This window comes from Artemia sp. Qi Xiang Cuo, chromosome 6 (genome assembly GCF_049724085.1).
Source record: "Artemia sp. Qi Xiang Cuo chromosome 6, ASM4972408v1, whole genome shotgun sequence".
Lineage (NCBI taxonomy): Eukaryota > Metazoa > Arthropoda > Branchiopoda > Anostraca > Artemiidae > Artemia > Artemia sp. Qi Xiang Cuo.
Genome location: NC_142799.1, coordinates 45,435,148 through 45,446,255, shown reverse-complemented (window position 1 = coordinate 45,446,255; position 11,108 = coordinate 45,435,148). Strand labels below are relative to the sequence as shown.

The 11,108-nt window shown below is 36.4% G+C and overlaps 1 pseudogene; it reads left to right on the top strand.

Moving 5' to 3' along the window:
• Nucleotides 1-5,494: 5,494 nt before the first annotated feature.
• The window catches only part of LOC148951278 (uncharacterized), a 43,578-nt pseudogene continuing 37,964 nt past the window's right edge, over nt 5,495-11,108 (top strand).

Genomic DNA, 11,108 nt, shown 5'->3' with positions numbered 1-11,108 from the left:
GACAAAAGTTTAAACTTACCTCTAAGTTACATAATAAATAAAATTACCACCACCCCCCTACTGTTCAAATATATACCCTGAATTGATATATATTGGGGTGGGGGATAAAATTCATTTCCAACAAAAATGATTACTATATTCTTAAAGAGCATAAAAAAGAGCATTAAAGAGCATAATTTACTTAATTAACTCAAGTTTGCGTTAATTAAACTTACTCCTGATGCAAATTTATCAGATCAACCTATTTTGCGCCCCCTAAATTTTTTATTGGATCCACCTATTTTGCCCCCCCCCCCAAAACAAAATCCTTGATCCACACCTGTCCTCATTGAATAACAAGGAAAATCACTTTTCTCAATAATTCCAATCTGAATATTTATCTTAAACTTATGTTTAAACTTACCTCCGATTTACATCAGAAACAAAATTTGCCCCCCCCCCCTTTATGTATAAATATATACCCTGAATTGGCATATATAGGGGGGGGGGAGGGGCTGAAATTCATTTCCGATAGAAAAGATTATTATATTTGTAATCAGCATAGAAAAAAGGCATCGAATGGTGTATTCACTTTATTTCTAACTCAATAATATGATTTGGTATATATTTACCCATTTTTGTTGGAAATGAATTTTATCCTTCACCCCTATATAGACCAATTCAGGGTATATATTTGCACATTCGGGGGGGGGGGGAAGTTTAAACTTACCTCTCATTTACATCAGAAATAAAATTACCCCCACCCCCCTAATGTGCAAATATAAACCCTTAATTGTTATATATTGGGGTGGGGGATAAAATAAATTACCAACAAAAATGATTACTATATTCTTAAAGAGCATAAAAAAGAGCATTAAAGAGCATAATTTACTTAATTAACTCAAGTTTGTGTTAATTAAACTTACTCCTGATGCAAATTTATCAGATCAACCTATTTTGCTCCCCATAATTTTTTTTAATGGATCCACCTATTTGGCCCCCCCCCCCACTCCCCCCAAAAAAATCCTTGGTCCGCACATCCCACATTGAATAACAAGGATATTCACTTTTCTCAATAATTCCAATCTGAATTATTATCTTCTCTGAAAATCAAATTTAAATAACGAATTTGTTATATTAATAAACCTTTTAAAATATAATGTTTTGTTTGCCAATGATGAATTAGCAAGTTCTGCCTATAGGCCTAGCAACAGTTGGACAAAAACCCGTTTCATGACGGTTGACAAAAGCTTATAACAGGAAATCGATGAACAGAACAAAGCAATATTGCGTAATAATTAAATGCATGAGCGATTCCTATATGTCCGACTATAAGAAGATTTAACACTTCTTAGTAAATTTAAAAATAGGAAGCGTTGTACAAGCAAAACTATTTGAATTAATAACCTACTTGTTCACAAATCCACGAGCAATTTAATGGTACAAAAATTAAGTTTCTTGGTGGTATAATACAGTAATTAGAGTAGTTTAAATGTCAAAAAGTTTTTAGAGTGATTAATGCATCGCAGGTGGCCGGAATCAGAGACTTTTGGCCAGGAATAGGACGATGATTCATTCCTATCAAAGATTCTGTGCGAGAATAGGCAGGTGGCCGACTACTGGGTGTTTTACCCTATTTGTAAAGAGCATAAAAAAGGCATAGAGTGGTATGTTGACTTTATTCATATGTCCATAATACAAATAACAAAAAAATTACCCATTAGGCTACTATTATATTTGATAGTAGGCCTACAGAATGAGAATTAATATGATGAATTTTTTCTAGTAAATGACCCTAGCCTACAGCAGATTCTACATCTGATTTTACTCACACATCAAAATTAAAGTCTTAGGAAAAATGTGCCAAAATTAGCTTAAGAGAAATACGACAAAAGTAAGCTAGCCTCATATGAGAAAGGCCGTTTATTATAGCCTCATATGAGAAAAAATGATGATGATGATGATGAACGAATTAAAGACCCCTCTTGACTGCTTGGTCACTTGGGTCTTCTTTCAATAAATCTGGATCCCACTTTAGTTAGTCAATCATCAATAATCTCCTCTGTCACATTAATTAATCATAATTATTCTTCCCACCAAATCGTCCTATCTCTCCCAATGGCACTTATAAACTGTACAACCAGCTTTAGGACTTGTATATTATCACTATTATTTGCAAATCCTCCCAAAATCAAATTTACAGTCAACTGTTTTCTTCTTTCATGAAAAAAGGCACTGATATGCTGTCTTTGGAGAATGTACTTATCACAATCTATAAGAAGATGTACCAGACTTTCTTCTTTGTCACAAAACTCACAGTTACTTGACTCTGCTTAAAACTTTGTCCTGTATAACTTTGTACCTGCATGGCCTGATCTAAGACGAAATGCTAATCTTCCCTCTTTCCTACTTAATCCTTGGTACACATGTCTCTCAAACTTTCTTGCTACTTTTCGGGTAACAAAACAATTTCTGGATTGATTTCTGCTATCCTCAAAATCATACGTTCTTACTGATTGTATCAATTGATCTAATTGCATTGCAGATCTAGGAGTTGAACCACTAGTAAATACACTTATTGTTTTGCATGCCATTTTAGCAGCTGTGTCAGCACTCTCATCCCCAAAATCTGAACATGGGCTGGGATCCACTAAGACATATGTTTGCTGTTGACATAAATGATACTATTTCCGTGTAACACAATACAACTTCTCTTGAAATTTTCCCATTATGATCAAAATTGGCGAGTGCCTCCAATGCACTTTTTGAATCTGACAAGAATACAGTGTTTCTTTGGTTGCTAAGATCTTCTTTAGCAAATACAATTGCTTCTTTTATGGCTATTACTTCAGCCTGGAAGATTGTTGCCTCTGAATGCAGTTTAAATGACTTTGACACTTGTATCAATGGAATGACAAAGGCGGCTCCTACTGCAGAAATTGGGTTACTTTTCTTAGATCCATTTGTATATATATATCAAGGAATCCCGTGTATTTTTCTGCCATCATTAATTTAAAGTTTATCCTGGAATTATGGTATCCATTCTTTTCAAACTTAAGATTGCAATGTAGCTTAATTGTCTCCCAAGGAGCAGGTAATGCAATTTCTGGAACTTTTAACATATCTGTCATTTTTAGTGTCACTCCAAACTGTTCACTGATATGACAAGACATTTCAAAGATATTTTCCTGGTTTCTCTTTTTAAACTTATTTGATGTAACAATTTTTCTTGGTTTAACTATTCTTGATCTAACTGGGTTTGTATTATCTGCTGTCCACAATTTTTTGATATATTTGGACATTTACCTTTCTCCTGGTTTCCAGGCTTTCAAGTCCTGACTCTGACATTAAAAAGACAATAGGGGTAATCTTTCTAGCTGCAAAGGCAATGCGTATAGCTGCATTCTGTACGGAATTCAACCTTGCTAGGGTTGTGTTACTGCCTGAGGAATAAATCACGGAAGCATATTCTATCTTAGACCTAATATATTTTATATAAAACTCCATCATAAAACTGGGTTTTTTCCCTCAGCTAACAGTTGTAAGCATCTTCATAAGATTCAGCCTTTTAACGCAAGCAGCCTTGGTCATTTCAATATGTGGTTTCCAATTCAAATTTTTCTCTATATTCACACCCAGGAACTTTGTTTCACTCACAAACTCAATCTGCTGGCCATAAAATCTAATTATTGGGGTAACTTTCATTTTCTTCCGAGTTATTAACATGGCTTTTGTTTTATGTGTTGAAGATTTGAGATCAATATCAGTCGCCAAGTTTTCAACTTGCACTAATACTTCTGAAATAGCTTTGATTCCCTCTTCCAATGTCCTTGCCATAACCCACAAAGTGTTATCATCAGCGAAAATTCCCGCGTATGAATCTCCTTCTCCAATAGGGATATTATACTCTCCCATATTGTAAAAATCCAGTCCTAAGGCTGACCCTTGAGGTACTCCCCTTCTTCCTCTTACTAGGGCTGTTGACATTGTATTTCCTACTCTCACTGTCACTGCTCGGTCTTCAAGATAATTTTTACTTAGCAGCAACATTCTACCTCTAATTCCAGCCTCAATTATTCCTGACAATATTTGTCTATATACAATGTTATCAAACGCGCCCTTGACGTCAAGGAAAACTGTAATCATTACAAGTCTATTCTGGAGAGCATATAAAGCATCCTGTTTAAAGAAAAGCAAATTTCTATGGTACTTTTGTTTTTCCTGAAGCCGCATTGTATATCTTTAAGGCCGCCCCTTTTTTCTACTTCATAGTTAAGTCTTTACTTAACAAGTCGTTCATATACTTCCGCTAAAACTGGGAGCAAAGTTATGAACCGCTGGTCTTCCAGTTTTGAATTGTCCTTTCCTGGTTTTGGGATCATAATTTCTTGGCCCCTTTTCTATGCACTTGGAAAATATCCATCATTCCAAGCAAAATTGATGATGGCAAGCAACACCATAATCCACTGCTTTGGCAAAGCTTGAACAAACTGTGGATAAATCATACTTCCCCTGGTGAGGTAATAGGGAGATTTCTTATTACACTGTCAATTTCAACATTAGAAAATGGCTGATTATAAGGGCTCTGCAAATCCTGATTTGCCATTCTTTTAACTTTAGTTGTCATTCTGGCCACTTCTGTAGCATTTGGATCAGTATTTCTTATTGTCTTATTTAGATAATTAGCACTTGCATTCGTCTTATCTTGATCTGTAACTAGTAACTGATTATTGTACACTACAGGGGGTTGGATTTTCTGGGTGAAGGTTTGTTTTGCATTTGTTTGATGAAAACATAGACCTTACTTACTGGTTTCCGGAAATCCAAATTTTTAATAAACTCTTCCCAGCTCTTTTTCTTGGCTTGTGAAATCGCTCTCTTAAATGCTGCATAAGCTCTTTTCACCTCAATATATTTTTATATTGTTGTTGCTTGTTCATACTCATTTTTTCTTCTTAGATATTTCTTTTTAGCTGCATCGCAATCTTTGTTCCACCATATACATGAATTCCTTTGTCCGTGGAACTTTTGTCAGTGGAACAGCTTTTGTTGCTGCTTCAATTATGCTGTCCTGGAAAACCTTCACTTTGTCATCAACATGTTGCTCCCTTTCTACTACAGCCAAAATGTCTTTTTGTTCAAGAAGTTCTTTAAACTTTCTCCAATCTGCCTTCTTGATTTGAAACTTAGTAATCTTGTTTGTCTCAAATTTATCAGAAATCTCAAACCAACCATCACAAACATTTAATAAAATTGGGGCATGGTCACTAAACAAAGATGTATTTACTAAGGTTGACACAGTTGCTGATGCCACTAGATCTGGGCTAGTGAAAGTCAAGTCTATAGTGGTGGAAACTCCTGTGATAGGATTTTTTCGGGTTGGAAGCCCTTTTGGTGTAATTAAGCATATATTATTTTCCAGTAACATATCTTCAAGGCTTTTACCTGAAGCATCAATAAAATCACAATTACACCAGACTTTACTATGGGCATTAAAATCCCCTATTAAAACCTTTTAGGTCCCTTACTATTTTTGGTAATGATTAACAATCCTGCTAATGAATCAGCCGATCAATGGAAGTTTTTGGATGACATGTCATTGCTCGAAAAGTGTAGAAGCAATATTAAGAGTAGAGCAATGTAAGTTCTCGAAGACGGTGCATGTGAAGCAGCCCAGTCAAAAGTAAAAGTGAATTCCAATAAATCTAATATTATGACCCTTAGTTTTCTTAAATCAAAGCCATTGTTTACAATGCCAATACCTAATGAAGTAATCACAACAAAAACTAAACTCTTAGGCGTCACACTGACTAGCGATTTGGAAAGGGAGACCTACATTTCCTCTACTGTTAAACAAGCTAGTGCATCTGTCTCTCCTTAAGCTATTTGCTAAATTTTCATCCCCATCTTCAAATATTTTCTGACTTTACATATCTTTTATCTGTCCACTGCTTGAGTATGCTTGCCTGATGTGGCATTTTGGCCTTACGGTGGATAAGTCCGATAGGATAGAAATTATCCAGAAAAGAGCCCTGAGAATTATTTACTGTCAGGGCAAAATACCTTATATTCTCCTCCTCAAGGAACTCCACCTTCCTACCTTGGCAGCGCGACTTGTTACTCTTTGCACTAATTTCGGAAATAATCTGCGTCGTAACCCACGCTTTAAATGTATACTCCCAGCCCCTTATTGACCTCTAAAGCCCCGTTTACCTCGATCAAAAGCACAGAAAATTCCGGTTCTAAATTCTATTAATGCAAGAACTGAGAATTACAGAAAGAGCTTTGTGCCAGCGTTCGTTTAAATTATAAATAAATGAAAATTGTAATGTATCATGTTAATGTGTCATGTGTATTGTTAATGTCTTAGTTTGTTTGTTTCATTTTCATTTGAAAGACCAGTTGGGTTCATTGCTGTATGCTCTTATAATGTACTTATGTTTTTTTTTTAGATATATATACAATGTAGGCTAGCTGACAGAAAGCAACAAGTTCGGCAGTTTGATGTTGTAGGAATTTGTTTGTTGATAAAATATCATTCATTCATTCAAAGTATCATTCACCTACTCTAGAAAAATCTTGCAAAATCAATAATAAATAGAGAGACGTGCCTGGGTGAGAATAGGCTACGTAATTTATGTCCTTTGTTAGTAGCGAAGAAACTGGATTTGCCATATCCTATAATAGTTCCCACAAAAATAATAGTGTCCCCCATAACGCTTCATCATTTTTTTTTCAATTATGTGATTACTCGTTTTAAACTTTGTTTCTTTTCAGGATTCATTTATTCATCCATATCGGAATCTGTTTTCCTTGTGTTATCTTTTTTAATTTCTGTTTCTTTTAGGTTTCACTGCTTTATTCATAGTAATTCTGCTTGTTTCAAGATTTAATTTTTATGTAACTTTGTTTCTCGTAATCTTAGGTCTTAATATTTGTTCTTTTCTTTTCTATGAGGATTTTTTTTACATTCATTTGTGATGATTTTTTAATAGATATGGTTTAATGATTGGTTAATTACAAAAATATCAGCAAATCTAATCGGTTTTTCTGCGGAAGAAATAAATTGATAGATTGCATTTTAAATCCAGGTAATGTTCTAATATCCAGTCAAAGTGTTTGATCAGCAGTGAAATAAAGTGCAGTTTGTTGTGGTAATATTTCCAATATAAAATTTGGAGAAGTGAAGATTTGGATTTTATTCATATATATTGAAAATTTAAGTATCTTTTTTTACAGGGCTGAAGACATCGTGACCTCCAATTTTGCTGACATTCTTGAATGTAAAATTTTTGTTTGTTCTTAATTTGTTTTTCTATTTTACAAGTTTGCAAAATTTGAAAACAACTGATCGACTTTGTACTCCCCAAAAACCAAAAATAAGAGATACCTTCTTTTCCAGTTATGAAGTGCATAAACATTCTTGGACATCTCTCAATGGTCTCACATAATATCACTTTGATATCTGTTTATGGAGCCAAAAGTGTAGGATAAGCCTGCTTATTTGCTATGACTACTATTACTACTACTAACACCAACTCACCGCAGCACCTAGCCACCTGAGGCTAACACAGCTACGCGAGCTCCTCCTCTATCCAAATCTATTTAAGACTCTTTAAACCTTCCCATGAAGTTTCCATTTTCTGTAATTTTTTTTATGACATCCTCCCGCTCAAACCGTGGACGAGCTGCTTTCTGTTTAGCCCTTGACGGTTGGCCGAAAATGAAAATCTTTGGCAATCTGTAATCCTTAATCCGTGAAACCTATCCTAGCCATCTCAACCTTTCTCTCATTATAGCCCTAGAAAACGGTATTGAAGCACACTTTTCGTGCAGCCTACTGTTTCAATTACTTGCTATAAGGATATCAAGAGGAGATGTGAGCTGAGATCGCAATCTAATAGCAGCAGCAAAATTTTCTTAAATTGAATAGAGACAAAACACCAAAAAGGCCCCATAAAGCTCAGTCATGGACTCGGAGTTATTGACTCGGAGAAATTGTGGGTTAGGGAATCCAAAAAAATCTTTAAGTTTGAGATAGAAAATTGATGGGAAGCCCTGTCTTTACTATGTAATCGTGATGGTGTACAAATCTGGAAAAACATGAAGCTGTGCATCCACAACAACAAGGTAGTTACCTTTGGATACCGCAAGACCACTAAGGATCAGTAGTTGTCTAACCAAACTTATATCTAACCTGGTTATCTAATAGAGAATAAGAAAAAGTTAAAAACATCACTTAGTCAAGGGCAAGTCTCCGATCGCCATCAAAGTCCAACACAAAAAAAAGAGCCACAGATGTGGTGGTAGATAAGACCGCCAGGAAATACCTACAAAACTTGCTTGAGTGGATGATAATTCAGGCAGAAAAGGCACCGAAGAGAGGCGACACGAAAGCTGTGTATTCAATTACTATTAAGATTGTTTGCAAGAGGCTTGCTATTCAATATGAACCAGTAAAAAACATCTCAAACTTCCTGATAATTGAACAGTCTTTTTTGAATAAAATATTAGACAGTGGAGTCTCATTTTAGCTTTGAAGGAGTGAAGACCTCTGTTACTGCAAGATTTGGAAAAAAAGCAGATGTGTCGCTTAGCCCGCAGTGAAAAGTGATAAAAGTCAAACTACATTATAGCCAATAAAGTGCAGCAGACGATAGCACAAAAATCCATCGAATTATTCGAACTAGTCTGTGTATTAATCACCAGCACATTACGAAAACAATCCAGTGAATATTAGCTACTCGAGGCATGACCATGGCTTCCAATAGCCAGCTTTAACTTACGCTTTCACCAGTAGCAGTGACAATGGCTGTGGGCACTGATACCGGCGGCCAAAATCAAACCGAAATTATTAAAAGGCACTGGCCCTTTGAATTTCCAATCGAATGAGCCTTTTATAAGGTTTCTACGACAGCGCCTTCTATAAAACCTTATATGCCCCCAGGGCATAAATTACAATCCTTGCCCTGAGGGCTGTGGGGGGGTGTCCTCCTCAAAAACATAATTTCTATCTGGAAATCAACTACGCTGAACAAAATGGTTATCTCACAATTTTGATTGGATGTGTTTGGGGAAATGGTGGGCGTGGAAGGGGTGTTAGTTGCCTTCCAATCACTTTCGACTATTAAAAAGGGCACAAGCCACTCCAATTTCCAATTGAATGAGCCCTTTTCTACGTTTCCACGACAACTTCTTCGATACGAAGTGCCCTGCTCTAAAGGAAAAAAATAATAAATTATACATTGTGCCAACATCGTTCTTATATTCCCTCAGGGCATAACTTAAAACCCTTGCCCCGAGGGTTGTGGGGGAGTGTACTCCTCAAAAATATATGTTTCTATCTCTAAATCAACTACGCTGAACAAAATGGCTATCCCAAAATTTTGATTGGATGTGTTTGGGGGAATGATGGGCCTGGGGGGGCCTAGTTGCCCTCCAATCACTTTCGACTATTATAATGGGCACTAGCCCTTTGAATTTCCAATCGAATGAGCCTTTTTTGAAGTTTCTACGCCAATGACTTCTATAAGAACCTTATATGCCCCCAGGGCATAACTTGCAACCCTTGCCCTGAAGGCTGTGGGGAAGTGTCCTCCTCAAAAACATATTGTCTATGTGGAAATTAACCACGCTGAACAAAATGGCTGTCTCAAAATTTTGATTGGATGTGTTTTGGGAACCAGTGGGTGTGGAAGGGGTTTTAGTCGCCTTTCATTCACTTTCAACTATTGAATAGAACAAACGCCACTCCGATTTCCAATAGAATGAGCCCTTTTTGAAGTTTCTACGACAAAGTCTTCGATACGAAGTGCTCTGCTCTAAAGGAAAAAAAAATAATCAATAATACATTGTGCCAACATCGTTCATATATGCCCTCAGGGCATAACTTAAAACCCTTGTCCCGAGGGTTGTGGGGGAGTGTCCTCCTTAAAAACATATTTTCTATATGGAAATCAACTACGCTGGGGGGGGGGGCTAGTTGCCCTCCAATCACTTTCGACTATTACAAAGGGCACTAGCCCTTTGAATTTCCAATCGAATGAGCCTTTTTTGAAGTTTCTACGACAACGACTTCTATAAGAACCTTATATGCCCCCAGGGCATAACTTACAACCCTTGGCCTGAAGGCTGTGGGGGAGTGTCCTTCTCAAAAACATAATTTCTATTTTGAAATCAGCTACGCTGAACAAAATGGCTATCTCAAAATTTTGATTGGATGTGTTTGAGGGAATGATGGGCGTGGGGCAGGGGCTAGTTGCCCTCCAATCACTTTCAACTATTAGAAAGGGCACACGCCACTCCAATTTCCAATCGAATGAGCCCTTTTCGAAGTTTCTACGACAACTCCTTCGATACGAAGTGCCCGGGTATGAAGAAAAAAAAATAACACATTGTGCCAACATCGTTCTTTACTTAAGCAGCGCTATTGCGCTGCCTATGATGTCCCATTGTTTACACACGCAACTTTACGAGCTCTGCTCTCTGTTGGGGGTTAATATTTTTCTGTATGTTTATGTATATTAAATAAAGTCAAGTCAAGAACTAAATTGAAAGACCCTACTCACGCCGAGGTCGTCAAAAAAGTGGTTTTGCAGTATCTTGGGAAAGGCTAAGGATATTAAAATAAAAATTTCGTGAGAGGTTGAGGAGGATGTTGAACTGAATCCAAAAGACAACATATGTTTCCAAATTGTGAAAATTATGTATCTCCAATATTTCAGAAACGGCTAATGATGTCAAATTGGATCTTTCAGGGCAGGCTGAGAAGGATGTGAACTAAGCTAAAATACATTATATCCATCCTGGTTGTCAAGTATGACGTACCTGCAATATCTCAGAAACGACGAAGGTTTTTAGGCTTAAGTTTTTAAGGTGTATTAAAGCGGGACTTGGAACTAAATTAAAGTATACTATGTGAATCCAGGTTGCAAAAAGATATATCTCTTAAATTCAAAAACAGCTAATGATATTCAGCAGATACTTTAAAGTGTTGCTGAGGAGGACGTTAATATAAATCAAAAGACACCACGTGTATCCAAGTTGTCAAAAGCATATGCCTGAAATAACATAGAAAAGCGAATAGCTTAAACTCACAGGGAATGTTGATATGTTGCAATAACACAAAA